This window comes from Pinus tabuliformis, chromosome 7 (genome assembly GCF_031772625.1).
Source record: "Pinus tabuliformis cultivar Carrire ecotype Pingquan chromosome 7, CPIR1, whole genome shotgun sequence".
NCBI classification, from domain to species: Eukaryota; Viridiplantae; Streptophyta; class Pinopsida; order Pinales; family Pinaceae; genus Pinus; species Pinus tabuliformis.
The window spans coordinates 1,936,662,382-1,936,680,503 of NC_142293.1; the positions used below are offsets into that span (position 1 = coordinate 1,936,662,382).

An 18,122-nucleotide genomic window follows, 5' to 3' on the forward strand; every position below is an offset into this window, starting at 1 on the left:
GGAACTTCGTTCGCTTTAGCCTCTAAGAGATTCACCTTCAAGATAAATTCAAGAGTGCACTGTCACTATAAAACTAACTAATGCAAGATCTCCAATGATATTAGATGCATGTAGATTCATTCCATAATAATATTGCAGAAAAACTGGGGAGAAGTAATCATCACACCTAGTTTACATCTATTGTAGCAAATATGTTTTGTTTGGTTCTTGAACTATTTTTACAAGTACAAATCAGCAAGAAAGATCCAACAATAGCACACCAATATAATCGCCTCTCATTAGCAAAATGTCACCATCCTTTCTACAAAAGCATTCACAAGACTCTAGAGAAAATTAATCTCGAAAAGTGATGAGCATTTTCAACAACTATTACAAGTGGAGGAGCTTCAAAGTTAATAGAGTTTAGACTCAACAAGTTTCACAATGAAATAATAATATCCTCTAACAAACCCTAGATCTATCCCAGGGAAACCTATTGTTATCCTCCAACTAGCTTGAGAGGAAAAGTCAAAGAAATAGTAAAATATGGTTGACTAATGCCACATGTACAATCTCCAAGCAAGATAACGCTCCATAAAGGAGGAAGCCTCCTCAATCTAGGTGAGGGACCAAGTCACAAATGAATAGATTCTCCTAAAGAGGAGCGCTGCACTATGTGAGTGAGCAAGCTTGCCGAAAACAGGAAAAACGATTAGGATTTTAACCACCCTAACCTCCACTTGTGTGGACAAGTCATGGAATATTAGGACTATGAGACTACACCTCCAAATTGTGCCAATAAGTGAGAATAAGTGGCATCTGTGGTCTCCAAGTTGCCCAACTCCATTAAGACAATAATGCATTAGAAGACCACCCTAGGTGTCACGTGTGGCCTCCAAGAGTGTACATACCTCTCCCATGTGTAACCAACTCCTAAAAATGGGCACCAAGAGATAGATCCATTGCAGCTCGGGTAGGTACTTCTGCACAAGGCTATGTGTCTAGGCATGTAGAAGTTGCCGACATTCTGTCATTTTTTCCACTGCTCTATGCTATGTCAATTACTTTAACCCAATTCACTTCTTCAATAAGCAATTTTTTCAACAATAATTATTTCTTCAAATGATTAATAGTAATTGAAGATAGAACAATAAATTCAATGACAATAAGAGACAATCAAGAACATCAACTAGAGACACCAATTTGGTCAAAGACCAGGGGCAAACCCCACAAGGGGGAAAACCCTTTGAAATTTCTTCTTCTATTAGATTGTTATAAAATGTGCAGCAAAGAGTACAATGAGCCCAAATCCATAAACAAGAGTCGAAGTCAAAGCCTTGACTTATCGACAAATCAACCAACCAAGTCTCAATGAGTCAATGATGAAAAAGTTAAATATGGTCAACTATCATAAAAGAAATTCTGTCCAAGACAACAACAGTCAAAGTGTGCCCCAACCAGTCAACAAAGTCAACGCTCAACCCTTCCAGACAACTCGGTCAAATCAACAATAAATGCAGCCTCAAGTGCTAGTGAAAGACAACTGAAAATAGTCCAAAAACACCTGGTCAAACTCAGTCAAAGTTTGCAATTTTCTAAGTAGTCAAACCTATGGTCAACCCTAAAGTCAATGCCAGTCAAAGAACTCAGATCACCTCGGTTTTTGTGCTAGTCAACTTGGCCTCAAGAAATCAATTTTTTCCTAGTCAAAGCAAGTCAAATAATGAAGTCAAACTCGGTCAAACTAAAGCCAAACCTCCCAGCAAAAAGTCAACGCAGAAAAATGCCTCCTTGGACCCTCGCACATGTGAAAAGAAAGCTGACTCAGACCTATAGGAATGAATCAAATTTCAGAGAGAAGAAGAGAAGTTGTGATGTGATAATCAAATGAGCTTGAGGTCACTTGAATTTATATGCGTTGGAGGAGGGTTCATTTGTCCTTAGGCCGAACTTGACAATTTGCGTCCCTGTGGGCTTATCTTCAAAAATGCACTTTCCCTTATCCAAATTTAGTTCTTCAAAGGTCAATTTTGGTCATCTCGGAAAGAGGAATGTAGTCCAATGATTGGAATTTGTCACTTAGCTGCGAAATTAACACTCCCTCTTATCTAGGGAGAAATTCCAGTTGCATCATGTGATCATCGCAAATATCTTGTCATCAAATCATGTCTCATCTTTGCTAGACTCTAATTGCCAAGTCATTCTCGAATCTAAAGAAGAAGAATCATAGGGGAGCTTCAGCTACCACCCTCTATATCGACCAATAGGTGAGATACGACTTATCGAGCAAGGATCACAAGCATCCCATTATGCAATCAATGGTTGAGATACCACTTGCTATAAGAGGTAAGGATCACATCCATCCTATTACCTACTAATCTTCCCAACAATGACCCTTAAGAGTTATGTGGTAGAACACCTACATCATAATCCGAGCTCGGTGAGATACCCGACTTACCAAAGGTAAGGATCACACGCCCTAAGCCTCCTCAGCTCGTTGGCCAGACTGGGAGGGACAATGCCAACAAGTTCGACTTGTGGGTATGATGCCAACTGGGGTACACTCTGCTAGACCAAGATAGGGGGAGATACTCAAATTTTCATAATGGATAAGGATCACGCAGACCCTATGGGTGACAATAGGGGAGATACCTGGCCTACTGCAATAATAGGGGTCACACACACCTATTGTCCAAAGATCCCTCAACCCTAGGAGCCCTCAACGCTCCATTCCCACCTTGGGAGCTCAACCAAGGGTGAAGAGTTATGCTCAGTGTTCTCGATCAACGAAACCCCTTATTCGGAGGGGTCACATCCATCAGTCCAAGCTATTCTCTGAAGACCAAGAACTTCCCTTTCGACAAAGCCTTGGTGATAATATCTGCTATTTGCTCATATGTCAATATGTGATGGAGTCTAATGGTTCCTCTCTGCATCGTGTCTCGAATATATTGATATCTGATCTCTATATGCTTGGAGTTGTCATGAAATATGAGATTCTCTACCAATCATATCCCACTCTTGTTATCGCAATATATCACAATAGTGTCCAGAACTTGCTCAAACAACTCTCCAAAGAGCTTCCTCAACCAAACTGCCTCATAGCTAGCCATGCTAGCGGCAATATACTCTGCTTCAGTGGTACTCAAAGCTACAAACTTTTGTTTCCTGCTCATCCAAGATATCATGGCAGATCCAAGGCTTAAAAAACATCCCGAAGTGATTTTCCTATCAACAACGTTTCCTGCCCAGTCAACATCGGTATATCCATGAAGTCTCACATCTCTGGCAGTGTATCTCAAACCAAGGGTAATCGTCCCATGCAAATATCTCATAATATGTTTGGCAGCAACCTAGTGTGCATGAAGAGGCTCGGTCATGAATTGACTCAAAGTGTTTACTGCAAAGCATTTGTCAGGATGGGTGTTCACTAAGTACATCAGAGCCCCAATCAACTGTCTATACTCTAATGGATTCGCCAAATTGGGTCCTGCAATTTCTCCACATAGCTTCTTGAAACTCATTTCCATTATTGTGTCCAGGGACTTACATTTTGCCAATCCAAATCTTTTCAACAACTTCAAGACATATTTTCCTTGTGAAGGGAAAATCTCACCGGGCCTTTGCCATACCTCAAGGCCTAGGAAGTAGTGCATGAGTCCAAGGTCCTTCATCTTGAATTCAGAGGCTAGCTCCCTCTTACACTTGATCATCAGGGGCTCACTACCTATCAAGAATAGATCGTCAACATATAAAACTAAAATCAAGGGCATACCTTAGACCACCTTGAAGTAGAGTTTGGGATCAACGCTGCTTCTTGTGAACCCAAGCTTCACTAGGTAACTATCTATACGGGCGTACCATGCTCTGGGGGCTTGGTTGAAGCCATATAATGCCTTCTTCAACCTGCAAACATGAATATTTCCGTCCTTCTCTTAAAATCCCGGTGGCTGCTCAACATAAACTTCTTTCTGTAACATGCCATGAAGGAATATTGTCTTCACATCCATTTGATGAAGGGTCCATCCTTGAGTTGCAACAAAGGCAACTATTGAGCGAATGGTGGTATATCGGGCCACAAGAGCAAAGATTTCATCGTAATCTTCTCCCTCTTTCTGGGAGGATCCTCTTGCCACGAATGTTGCCTTATATTTCTCAATACTTCCATTGGCCCCATGGTTGATCTTGAATAACCATTTTGAAGTCACCACTGATTTTCCCTTCGGTCTCAGAACAACATCCCATACATCATTCTTCATAATTGATTCATATTCTTCAACCATAGTGTAGGAATTTACAGGGTAAGTTCCTCAGACAGAACACCAAAGGACACCGCTCACAAACATATCACAAATCAATACACCAGTATTCTTGACATGGTTAAAACCCTCAAAGAGGGAAACAGTCCACGGCCTGAGCCAACGCGGCCACTTCAGGCAATTTATTAATAAAAGAATGAAAATTTACATAAGCTTCTCTCATGAACGGTTACCCTACAAATGACCCTCCATGCTCTTTAAATAGAGATCATGGACCAATCAGGTGTTAAGCCACAGATCAAGTGTCAGTAATACCGAGGAGAGAATGAACCGTCAGATCACTACATATTGTGACCATCGAATTGTAAGTTACAAAAGTACATAGTAAAGAAACACACTTTACCTAACTCTACACTAGACCAAGTTATACTTAACTATTTCCTATGTGTCGGAATATCCTAACATCCCCCCTTAAGGACAACTTGGGATAAGATTGAAGGATGTACAAATATTACACAATAGGAGAAGGAAGGAGGCATTAGAGCTTATCCCCCTTAGTGACAACTTCCTGAACTCCAACCATAAATCGAAGTTTAGTAAACTTCGCCTCTGTGAGAGCCTTTTTAAAGATGTCTGCAACTTGATCATTTGTTGAACAATATTGCACTTCAAGAACATGGTCATGAATGAGCTTTCTTATGAAGTGCATGTGCAGTTCAATGTGTTTGCTGCGCTGATGTTGGACTGGATCTTTGCATAGTTGAATGGCACTTTGATTATCACACGAAAGTGTAGTCGGATGCTACTGCTGAAAGCCAAACTTTGACAGGATCTGACGAAGCCACGGGCCTTCCTTACTAGCTTCTACGACACCACGATACTCTGCTTCTGCTGAAGAAAGAGAAATGGAACTTTGTTTCTTGCAAGCCCATGTAATAGGTCCTGAACCAAGAGTGAACACATAACCTGCAGTAGACTTCCGATGATTAGGGTCACCAGCTCAATCGGAATCAGTGAAACCAACCAATAGAGGAGATGCTTCTGCATTGTAATGAATCCCAAACTAAACTGTACCTCGAACATAACAAAGTATTCTTTTAGCTACTTTCCAATGAATTTCATGTGGGTTTTCCATAAACCGAGCAATAAGGCCAACAACAAAAGAAAGGTCAGGACAAGTATGGGTCAGATATAAAAGTTTTCCTACAAGTTGACGGTATAAGGTAGCATCAACTTCAGGGGAAGTACAAGTGACTGAAAGTTTGGCTCCAGACTGAAAGGGAGAAGGGGCTGGCTTACAGTCTTCCATGTGAAAATGGCGTAGAAGATCACGGGCATACTTGGACTGGGAAAGGGAAATACTTTCCTTGGATTGCAAGACTTGAAGACCAAGAAAATAATGCAAGTGTCCTAAGTCTGGCATTTCAAACTTCTTTTTAATGCTGGACTTCACATGGTTTATAAGGTTGGGATCACTACCAGTAAGGATAAGATCATCAACATAAAGAACAAGAATGGTAAGAGACTTGCCTACTTTCTTGGTGTAGACAGTATTGTCAGAATGACACCTAGAAAGGCCAGTTTCTAAAAAGAAAGCTATCCATTTTGGCATACCAAGCCCGAGGGGCTTGCTTGAGACCATAAAGGGATTTCTTAAGCCGACATACAAGGCTGGAGTCTGTTTGTATAAAGCCAGTAGGTTGTTCCATATAGATTTCTTCATGCCAGTCCCCATGCAAGAAGGCAGATTTAACATCCATCTGATGGACTTCCCATTTGAAAGAGGCAGCAAGGGAAAGAACAAGGCGGATAGAGTTCATTTTGGCAAGAGGGGAGAAGGTTTCAATATCGTTAATGCCTTCAACTTGTGAAAAACCCTTAGCAACAAGACGAGCTTTATGTTTATCAACTTTTCCATCTGGTCCATACTTGGTCCTGTAAACCCATTTGCTTCTAACAAGTTTTCATCCCTTTGGAAGAGGAACAAGATCCCATGTATCATTTGCCAATAATGAACGATATTCTTCATTCATAGTTGCGTCCCAATATGGATGGCCTGAAGCTTCTGCAAAGGTGTCAGGATCATAATTCGCTGAAGCTTGAGCCAGTAAAGAAGAGGCTCTATTGAACTGAGAACGTGTACGTCACTGATCTGTAGGATCACCGGCAAGAGCACCTGCTGCATCCCGAGTAGCACAGACCCATTTTGGAAGCTGAGGAGCTGAAGGAGGATCTTGAGAAGGTGGGGGAGGATTGTCATCCTCGCTGTCATCATCTGAAGAAGAAATATTTTTAGAAGGGATAGAGAGAGGTGGCACATCCGCCGAACTAGGCTTGTAGGCCGATATATTTTCAACAAACTTTACATCTCTTCTAATGATAACATTTTTGGACTTAAGTGGAATAAGTCTATATCCTTTGACATCTTCAGAATATCCAACAAAAATACTTTTTTCACTCTTAGGTTCTAAAGCTTTATGTTTCTCATTTGGAATATGGGCCCATGCTTCACTTCCAAAAACAAGAAAGTGACTTACATCTGGTTTAATTGAGCTCCATGCTTCTTCTGGAGTGATATTCTTTAAAACCTTAGTAGGAGTGCGTTTTACTATGTAATTTGCACAGTTAATTTCTTTTGCCCAAAAATTAAGACCAAGTCCTTTAGATTGAAGCATACAATTAGCCATTTCTTTTAAGGTGCGATTCTTCCTTTCAGCTACACCATTTTGTTGTGGAGTATATGGAACAATTTGTTGCATTTGAATTCCATTCTCAGTGCAAAAGTTGATGAATTTGTTGTTAACATATTCTCCGCCATTATCAGATCTTAGCTTAAGAATTTGATGTCCAAATTGTTTTTCAACAAAGGCCTTAAACGCTAAGAACATTTTAAATCCTTCACTCTTGAGTTTTAAGAAGTATACCCAAGTGCGTCTGGAGAAATCATCAATGAAAGTTAAGAAATACTTGTAGCCAGAGAATGAAACAACTGGAAGTGGACCACATAAATCACTATGCACAAGCTGTAAAGGGGCTGAGTCATGCCAAGAGGCACATTTTTCAAAACTATCTCGATGATGTTTTCCGAGTACACATCTGGAACAAACACCATCTTTGCAAAATACCATTGGAAGACTTGTCACCATATTTTCTTTACATAGATTCTGAAGCGAGCGATAGTTTAAGTGACCAAATCGGTCATGCCAAAGTTTGCTCACTTCATCATTATGAGCAACAAATACCGAGGGAAGACTTGATGACCCAAAGTTGTTAAACTTATACAACATTGTAGAATCATCAGCAATGCCAGTAGCTAAAATTTGTCTAGGATCTCTTAGGTCCTTAATTACAACATCCTGAGGTGAAAATTCAACGATTTTACCTTCACCTGAATGAGTTATCTGATATACAAATAGAAGGTTGCAGGATAAGGTTGGAACACATAATACATCATTAAATTGACCATTATCTAGATGAGCAGTTCCAGTCCCTACAACACTAAAAGATCTATCATCACCAACATATATATCTTTGGTGTTACAATCATTTAAAGAAGAAAACATGGCTTTTCTTTTGGCCATGTGATAAGAAGCTCTAGAATCAATGAGCCACTCATGAGAATGAGAAGAAGAAGATACATTTAGTGCATAACCAAATCGAGATGCTTGACAACCACATGCAGAAAGTGCTATTCCTGAAGATGAAGTTGAAGTTGAAGAGTGCTCCAAATGGATGTTATGCTTCTTCATTGCTGCTTCCAAGGCTTCCATCTTCTTAAAGCATTTGGATTCTAAGTGGCCATCTCGATTACAAAAGCGGCAATGTCTATCAGTGTTCTTCCCTTTGTTTTTATTTGCCTTATCATTTTGTTGAAATGATTTTTCATTTTGAGACTGAAATTGCTTAGGACCCTTGTTTGGTTTAGGACCATTCTTTTTAGGATACCGCCTCTTAGGATTCTTTGAATTTGGTTGCTGCTGGGCAGCTAAGGCTTTCTTAAAAGAGTTTCCAATATTAAGAAGACCAAGATATAAGAGCTTTTCTTGTTCTCTTATTAAAGAATCACAAAAGGCATCAAAAGAGGGGGACTTGTAGTCTTGTCCTTGAGATATAAAGGCTTCTCTAGTAGAATGGAAGGTGGAAACAAACACAGAGTAGGCTGGTCCCAACTTAGTAAGAATGGAATAGATAAGACTACCATCTTCTTTCTTAACTTTAACACCTTCCAAGAGAAGTCTAAGGGTTTTGAACTTGGACAAAAAATATTTAATGGAAGAAAAATCATTGGGGTCCAATGTAAGCAACTCATTTTCAAGTTGATGGGCTCTAATTTCATTTTTAATTCCAAAAACTTTAGTGAGTTGTTTCATTGTTTCATTAGGAGTATCAAGTTCTGCGATATGGAATCTAAGGTCTGGAGAAATAGACATCCCTATCAACCCACGTGTTTGATCTTGCCTATTTTCCCATTTGGCTACCTTATCTTCATCTTGAGGTTTGGTTTCTTGGCTTGAGGCTATTCTGTAAAGACCTTTGCTGCTAAGTAAATCCATAATGTAGGACCACCATTGGAAGTAGTTGGTGCTGTCAAGAATAACTTGGCATGGACTTTTCATTTTAACAGAAATTGAAGCTGTAGATGCTGAAACTAAGTGTTCCAATGAATAGATCTCGAAAAATTAGGCTGATTAAAAAAAAACGGCTCTGAAAACGACTTCTAGATGAAGAAGTTATGGCTTTTTGAAAAAAAGTTGTTGAAGATGCCAACGAGGTGCGTGAATGTGTGGAAATGAATGATAATGTTATATTTAAAAAAAATTCCCCCCCTTTCCAAACATAAATCTAATTAGCTCACTTTAAAAAAAATTATGTGACTCACTTTTATAAATAAGTGAAAGTCACTTTTACAATGGTACTTTATGAGCTACCCATTAAATTGTAACTTAAATAAAAGATAAAGAGACTTTAGAATTATAAGTGAATCACTTTTTATAATGGGTGAGAACACTTTTACATAAAGTAACTTTAAAACATAAGCTACATGTGCTTTTTGAAAAAGTAACTCAACAAAAAGAAAGACTTGAACTCAAGACCTCTATTCTCATAAAGCAACTTTGGACCAAGTGAGCTAGTTTAAAAGGTTAGTAATTTTTGGAAAAGAGGAAGGGGGTTTTTTTTTAGTCACTGAAGCTTTGGGGTGCGTGCTTACGTGAGAAAGCTGTTTTTTGCCTACAAAACAAAAACCACAAAACTCAACACAGACATACAAAAAAAACAAACCTTATGGTTTGAAGTTAGCTTTACCTAGAAACTAAATTTTTTTCTCAATGTTTTTGATTTTCCGAGATCACACTAAGGCATGACGGAAAAGAGCATACACATGAGAAAAAATCCTTCCTTTCTGTTTCTGATTTGCCCAGATCGCATAGAGTCGCGGGGCAAAGAGCATACGCAGAAATGAAAGGTATAGATCCGGTAATAGAAAACAAAGAGATAAATAAACAGAGAGAAAATAACTAAAAACTGCAAATAAACACTGTATACCTCCAGATCTTAAAAATGACGTAGCTAGGGCTACCAGAAACCTTTTCACGTGAAACAAAAGGGGTTCCTCACTGGAACAGATGCTCCTAACACAATAGAGCAGTCCTCTCGGCCCGAAAGCAGTCAGAAACAATAGATCTAGGAAACGACAGTCGGATGCAGTTCTACCGGCTTCAAATTTGGATCACCAACGGATGTGGCCCTCAAATAGCTTTGATACCATGTAAGAATTTACAGGGTAAGTTCCTCTGATAGAACACTAAAGGACATCGCTCACAAGCAGATCACAGAGCAATACACTAGTATTCTTGACGTGGTTAAAACCAGTGTTGCGAAAATCGTGATATTATCGGCGAATCGCGATTTTTTGAGTTTGGCGATATTATCGCCCAATTTTTATGCTAATTTTTTTTTTTTTTCAAAAAATCGCGAAAAAATCATGATAAATTGAAAAAAATCGCGACTTTTTGGGAAAAAATAATTTTTTTTCTCCGATTTTTTTACGAGGAGGAGGAGGTGACACAAACTACCCAGGCTACCCCTGTCACCAGTAGAGGACGTGGTCTACCTCCTGTAGCTCCTAGTTCTTCAGCTTCTAGAGCACAGTAGAGTCCACTGCCAACTCCACCGACATCTACATCTAGAGGGAAAGGGAAAACTATTGCATTTTCTCGCAAGAGGGGCAGAGGAAATCAGTAGTATTAGACTTTAGTTATTTGGTTCATTTCATTATATATGACATTATGGCTCATGATATGAGATACATTATTATATTTTTTGTTGATATTTTGAGGCTGAGTTGAGACTCAAGAGTCGGGACTTACTGTTCAGGACATGATTCATTGTTATGTGTGATGTAGCACTAGAAATGATATTAAACATCTTATATATTAGTTCTTTTATCATATTTATGTGTCAATGTATTTATTTTATGTTTTAGATGCTTTAGATATTAAAAAAATTGAAAAAAATGAATATTTTTGTATTTTACGATTTTTTCCCCTCGCCGATAATATCCTGATAACGATAACTGCAACATTGGTTAAAACCCTCAAAGAGGGAAACAGTCCACGCCCTGAGCCAACGTTGCCACTTCAGGCAATTTATTAATAAAATAATGAAAATTTACATAAGCTTCTCTCATGAATAGTTACCCTACAAATGACCCTCCATGCTCTTTAAATAGAGATCATGGACCAATCGGGTGTTAAGCCACGGATCAAGTGTCGGTAATATCAAGGAGAGAATGAACCGTCGGATCACTACATATCGTGACCGTCGGATTGTAAGTTACAAAAGTACATAGTAAAGAAACACACTTTACCTAACTCTACACTAGACCAAGTTATACTTAACTATTTCCTATGTGTCGGAATCAATGTTACCAGACTCGGAATCGGCAATAAATCGGCGAGGCAAAAGAGCGAAGAGTTTTAATCGGATCGGGAAAAAATCGGGAAAAAATCGGCAAATTCATTAAATAAAAATATACACATATATTGAATTAAAAAAACCATTTTTCATTAATATTGGGTAAAGGTATGTCCAAACAATGCATAATATATTAATATCAATAGATGTCCAAAATATCATGAATAAATAAGTATCTCATATATGTTATGAGTCCACACATGATCCAAAGCACTGAGTCTTGAGTCCTTAGAAGCATATGCTTCTAAAAGTTTACAAAAAAGTTAAAAACTGCATACTAATCAGAAAAAAATCAGCAACTAAGAGTCTAAGACTCTTAAGAGTGAGAACTAGAAGCGATTCCTCCCACTCCTTAGCTTGCTTGACTCTCAAAGTTCTCCAAGTCATGAAGGCTGAAAAGAGGAGGCTCATCTAATTGAACCCATTCTGCCGCATTTGTAGCTTGCAAATCTAACTCTTCAAGGTCGATTGGTGAATGATCAATACCTGTCATTATCATGAGACATTGAAATGTGAATTAAAATTTCACTTTGAAGTTTGAACTTTAAACTTTTAAGGTATGAACTAGATTATGAAACCTTCAAATTCAAGCTCTCGAATCTCACCTTGTATTTGTTTGTTGCGAAGTCGTAGATTGTAATGGACAAATACAAGGTCATTCAAGCGCTTTTGTGTCAATCGGTTGCGCTTCTTAGAATGTATTTTCTCAAACATGCTCCAGTTGCGTTCACAACCTGAAGCACTGCATGCTTGGTTTAAGATTCGAATGGCAAATCTCTTCAAATCTGGCGTATCACTACCAAAGTTTTGCCACCAAAGACCTAGCAAGTGGTAAGGGTTTGTGAGTAGAAGACTAGAAGTACCAAATTAGTAAATAGTAAAAACTTAAAAAGAAAAGAAAATTTAATAAAACATTTAACATACAAAATAAAGTTTAAACAAATTTAATGAATTGATGAAGCCTTCAAGCTGGGTACCTGGCAACATCTTTGACCTTTGTCTTATAGCACTGGTATAGGCAAACAATTTAGATGGTGCCCTATAATCTTGTAGTTGGGAAAAGACACGACTTTGTTGTTCTGGATCAGGGAAGCACCTTTCCAAGCATGTCATAAGTCCTCTGCCAACCTCCCCATCCTCATTAAATTTGCTCTTATCATAAAAATATTGTGGGTTTAAGAAGTACCTAGCAGCATGTAAGGGGGAATGCAATTGCCTATCCCAACGTGCATCTATAATGTCCCAAAGAGGCATATACTGTGTCTCATCATCCCCATATCTTCTTTTGATGGCCTCCTTTGCGAGATCCATCGCCTCATAAATGTAACCCATAGCGGGTTTGTCACCATCAACCATCCTGAAAGTTCAAGCATTCAAATTTAAAGAAATATGAAACATTGTAAATAAAAAGAAGCTTGAAATGAAATTTAAAAAATGAAAAAGCTAAAAGACTAAAAGTACCTGAGAACTCTAACAAGGGACTCTGTCACAGCAATAATCTCTTCAGCATCTTTCCAGAAGCCATCATTAAACACAAGTGCAGCAATTTCGATGCCTTCAGGGGTCTTGGAATGTTTAGATCCCATCCACTCAGGTCCCAAGAACATCCTCTTCAGATTTATCTTTTGCTCAACCACAGATTGCAAAGATATGAAATTTGTTGCAAATCTAGTCACTGTAGGTCGAACAATTTCTTTACCTTCAGTGTATATTCTCATAGTGTTTAGGACAATAGTGTGGTTGTATAGGTATTTGGTTATGGATTTTGCCTTCTCCACAACCTCATGTATCCAATGAAGCTTACCAATGTCCTCAAGCATTAAATCTATGCAATGGGCAGCACAAGAGGTCCAAAAAATAGTGGGGTGCCTCATCTCAAAAAGTCTACCAGCAGCCATATAATTCGCTGCATTATCGGTGACAATTTGTACAACATTTTCTTCTCCCACTTCTTGAACGACTTCCTCCATCATTTCACAGATAAGTTGGGCAGTCTTAACCTTATCTGAAGCATCCACTGACTTGAGAAACATTGTGCCTGCGGGACAAGATACAAGGAAATTTATTAAAGTTCTATTCCTTTGATCTGTCCATCCATCACTCATGATGGTGCACCCTGTTTCTACCCATGATGAACGAAACTCAGCTAGCACAAGCATGACATCTTCAACACTCTCTAACAACATATCTGTCCTAAGGCTCTCTGATGTAGGGGCTTTGAACCCTGGACCTGCAGCAGCAATTGCATCAATCATAGCTTGCCAATAAGGACTTCTGGCACAGTGGAAAGGTATGTCAGAATAGTACCAAAAGTTAGCAATGACCTTCCTTGCTTGACTATGGATATTTTTTTTCCAACCAGTGCCATCCAAGGTAGGTTGGGAACCGGGTTTTGTGCGGGGAGCAAAAAAGGTGTTTATGTTTCCACCTCCACTGTTGAAGGAAGGAGTTGCTGTTGAAGGACTGCCATGGCTTTGAGTTTGACTTGGCCTTGGAGGCATGTGTGGAAAACTTGGGAACGGCATTGAGGATTCAACAGATTGAGGTGACATGTGGCTAGTGGCAGAAAAAGTATCAACTCCAACATTTCCTATTTCAGCATTTTGCTTTGCTTCTACAGCATTTTGATAATCCTATAGTATAATCCATGATATAGTATAATCCTATTGCTCATTGCTACAACATATCCCTGATACCTGCACGACTTCTTGCTTTCTCTAAAGGTTCCACAGGCAACAACATGTCTTTAAAAATTTTGTAATGTGTCATGGAGCCAAAGTGGCCTCTTTGTGGCAGGGTGATCACATGGATCCAAAGGGTCCATGGTCTCCACGGGATCATCAACAATGTTTCTCTTAGATTCTAGTATGGAAGGACCTTCTAGAATATCCATATCTTCAGTTTCCTTCTTAGGAGGAGGAGGCAGAGGAAGGCCCCTTGCTTTTCCAAGGGAAACATCTTCATTGAATGTTACATCCCTGCTAATTTCAACCTTCCTTTGACCAAGAATATATATTCTAAATGCTTTGGAATCTTCACAATATCCAACAAACGTACTTTTTCTTCTAGTGGCTTCCAACTTGTTTCCTTTGTCTTTCTGCACATGGGCAACTAGATATCCAAAGATGACAAATGTTGGATTTGACACCCGTGAATACTTCTTCGGGATTCTTATTGTCCAATGCTTGATGAAAAACCATGTTTTGAACATATACTGTTGTATTCGGTGCTTCACCCCAAAGAAACTTTGACAACTTTTGATCATGGAGCATAGCACAGGCAACTTCCACAATAGACTTGTTCTTTCTCTCAACCACTCCATTTTGTTCAGGATTATAGGGCACAATAGTCTCCTTCTTGATACCTTCTTGCAAAAATCCATGAAGTCTTTTGAAATGTACTCTCCACCATTGTTAGACCTGAAGACCTTAATTTTCTTCCCTATTTTATTTTCGATCAAAGCCTTGAAATCCTTTAACATATCGAAGGTCTCCTCCTTATGCTTCAAGTGATATATCCATGTCTTCCTTGAGAAATCATCAATGAAGGTTATGTAGTAGAGATGGGCACTAAGAGAATGTGTAGACATTGGTCCACATATGTTAGAATGAACGAGTTGGAGGATGTCATTAGTCTTATTTTTGCTAGAGGGGAATGGTCCCATTGTCTTCTTTCCGGTGACACATCCTGGACATACTCCATCATGTTGGGCTTGAACATTAGGGATCCCAAAGACTAACTTCTTCAATTTTGGAAGAGCTTCATAATGTAGATGAGCGAATCCCCGGTGCGACAACTCACTTTGATGATTAGTATCATGGACCATTGCTAGAAGAGGTCTTCCATAACTCTATGGAGTCCTTTAAATCTAGATCCCAATGTGAAAGCATCTCTCATAGGAGATCCCATAGGTGAGGTAAGTATTTTTCCTTTGATGAAGGCTACCCTCATTCCTTTGTCGTCCAAGGCAGATATAGATACTAAATTCTTCTTCAACCTCGACACATGCATTACATCATGAAGCAAAACAGATTCCCTAGAGTCTAGATGAAATTTTACAAAACCAAAGCCCTTAACAAGATGAGTGGAGTTGTCTCCAAGAATAATCTTCAAATTGGATTCCCTCTCTACCAAATTAGAGAGAACCTCCTTATAACCAGAGAGATGATGAGAGGATCCACTATCAACCAACCGTCCCAAGTATCAGGGGGAGAGGAACTAGAAAGAGCAGAAATAAGGATATATTCAGATTGACTAGTAGTAGCATTCCTTTCATACCTAAAATTTCTTGAGGACGATCGCTGTCTTCACGATCATTTGAAGCATCTCTTCTTCTTCTTCCATCTCTTCCATTACGATCATTAAGGCTCTATTTGGGTCATTTTAATGGCATTCATTGGCATCATTTATTGAAGTTTCTAGGCTTGGATTTTATTATTTTTTGTGGATACTTGTGATAGCATGAGGCCATCTTCTGAGACTCGGCCCTAAGATAATTTCAGGTCTTTGATATTAGGGTAGTGTTGGGCCTTTTGGACCTGCTAGGTAATTTTTTTGAGGCACGGATCTGTGATGCGGAGGCTTACTTCAGATGAACTGAGACCATTTTGAATCTACCATTGAATGCTCCTCTTGGACCTGTATTAGTCTCCTTTTCGAGACTAAAATTTGAGGCATAATTGATTGTACATCAGGGTGTGTCATCTGAGTTATGTTGCATACCTGTTTAAGAAACTATCTTTGCATTTATTCAAGGTTTGACTTAGGATTTAGCGCATCAAATTCCTTTTGAGAGGACAATTTGATAAGATTTGTATGGTTAGGGCTTGATCTGTTACAAAAGGTGTATAAGATTCTTGATTGACTAGTCTCAAGAGCAGAGTAAGGAGCAACGTGTTAACTGGATCATCTTAAGGAAAGGCCAAAGACTATTCATAAAGGAAAGAAAATATTAAAAGTATCTTTAGGATTGATTCCATAGGTGCAGTTTGTCTTGGATCTATTTATTAATGTCATCAATAACATCTTCAATTGTTGCATCAAATTTTGAATAAATGCTTCTCAAATTTAAGGGGTGATTTGTTCACAATTTGAAGTATTATTAGATCGAAAGGCTAACGTGAGAACTGGAAGCAATCAGTGGCAGAAAGGGCATCTTCAAGTGCAGAACTCTTAGCAAAGTCCGAAGTAGATCAGTGACATCTTTAGGCATATTCTTGGCAGTTAGTGGCACAAGCAGACTTGAGATCACTCAAGGATATCTTCAGGCACAATAGTGGCACTCTCTACATTAGTAGCCTGAGGTATGAAATATGATTTGATTGAAAGGCATCATCAAGTATTACAATCTGAGAAGTGAAAATTGACAGTCTACAAGGGGCAGTTCTGTAATTAAGCATCTGAAGTATACATCAATAGTAAAGGGGCTTATTGAATACCTTTGTAAGTGGGTCATTGCCCATGGTATGGGAGCCCATATCTATTTCTCTATTTTTTTTTATTCAGTGTGGTTGTGTGGTGCAAGGTAGGAGAGTGAAGTCTCCTTCAGGTTGGAGCCTGAAAATACTTCAGGGTGGCAGGGTGATGCTAGGGCAAGTAGGAGCTCGCAAGGTGTTGTAGCATCATTTCAATTGAAATTGATAAATCTAGGGCGTTGGAGCGTCTTTCCAGTTGGCGCTGGTAAACTAGGGTGTTGGAGCTTCTTGATAAATTGAATGCTTTTCTAGAGTACTAGGAAGTTGGAGCTTCCCCTTCAGTTGGAGTTGAGATATATTGTATATTGTTCAATGGTTTTTCTCCCAAAAGGGTTTCCACCTAAAATTTCTTGTGCACTGCTCTTGTGATGTGTTGATGATTTATGTTTTAATTTATTGTTAATACTTTGAAATTTAGTAATTGTAAGAGAAATAGTGATTCACCCCCTCTTAGTATTTTCAACAGGGTGCCCACATAAGTTTGGATCAATAATGAAAAACTTTGTTGGGAAGAATCTGTTTGTTGAAAATAGTTGCGAGAAAGGTTCCTTGATTTGTGCCTTAATCAAAGGGACCTCAACGAGTTCTTCCTTAGCATGCTCGAATTCCTATAAGTTAGGAGCTAATTCCTATAAGTTAGGACAAAATTCATATAATTTAGGATTTGTTCCTAAAAGTTAGGACAAGTTATGAAGTAGATAACTAATGTACAAAAGTGGAAGGCCAAGTTTGTTGTCTTCTAGTGAGAGTTAATTTGGGAAAAGGACAAGTGACTGAATCTCAAGTTCTAGAATTGAGATGAGACGAGTTGCATGAGTTAGTTCAACTCAGTTAACTCATCAATCACAAAATCAATTCCTAAAATATAGTTTGCTAGATTTAGCCATTCAAATTACTTATGAGGAGTGAAGGCACAATTGTATTCATTCTTGAGCATGATTTTTTGAGCTTGTGAGGGAAAGAACATGCAAGAGGAGCTTGTGCAAGTTTTGAAGAAGGAAGAATTGCCTTGGGAATATGCTAGGAAATAGGGGCTAATTCCTAAGAAATAGGAGTAGGCCATGCACTAGGAAATAGGGGCTTATTTCCTAGGATTTGCGCAAGGATTTCATGCTCATTCAGGCAAGGTAAGAAGGCAAGCAGATCAGGGGTCTTGTAGATTGTTTCAAGCTTAGTTCAAGTAGGGAGATCATTGTATTCTCTATTGTATTGTAAGAGATCTATTGCCCATTCTTCTTCAATAAGACTCTCAATCAAGTAGAGGGTTTTCCCAATTGGGTTCCCTAGAAAAATTGTGTTGTTGAATTGTGTGATTATGTATTTAATTCTGTTCCTATTGTGCTGCAAAATAAGTAGAGAAATTCTGTGTCTATATGAAAAGAAACTAGTTTTCAGATTGTTCATATTAGCAGTTGCTAAATTTCCTGGATTTTCT

The 18,122-nt window shown here is 38.8% G+C and overlaps 1 protein-coding gene and 1 long non-coding RNA gene across 7 annotated transcripts in view; one reads left to right on the top strand and one right to left on the bottom strand.

The window, feature by feature from the left end:
• The window catches only part of LOC149256228 (uncharacterized), a 106,233-nt gene that overhangs the window by 47,259 nt on the left and 40,852 nt on the right, over nt 1–18,122 (top strand). The gene's annotated exons all lie outside the window — the stretch shown is intronic.
• LOC149256229 (uncharacterized) lies at nt 11,400–12,393 on the bottom strand. Its single transcript, XR_016266452.1, has 2 exons — nt 11,819–12,393; nt 11,400–11,699 (listed from the first exon to the last, which is right to left on the bottom strand). It is a non-coding gene; the product is annotated as an uncharacterized LOC149256229 (long non-coding RNA).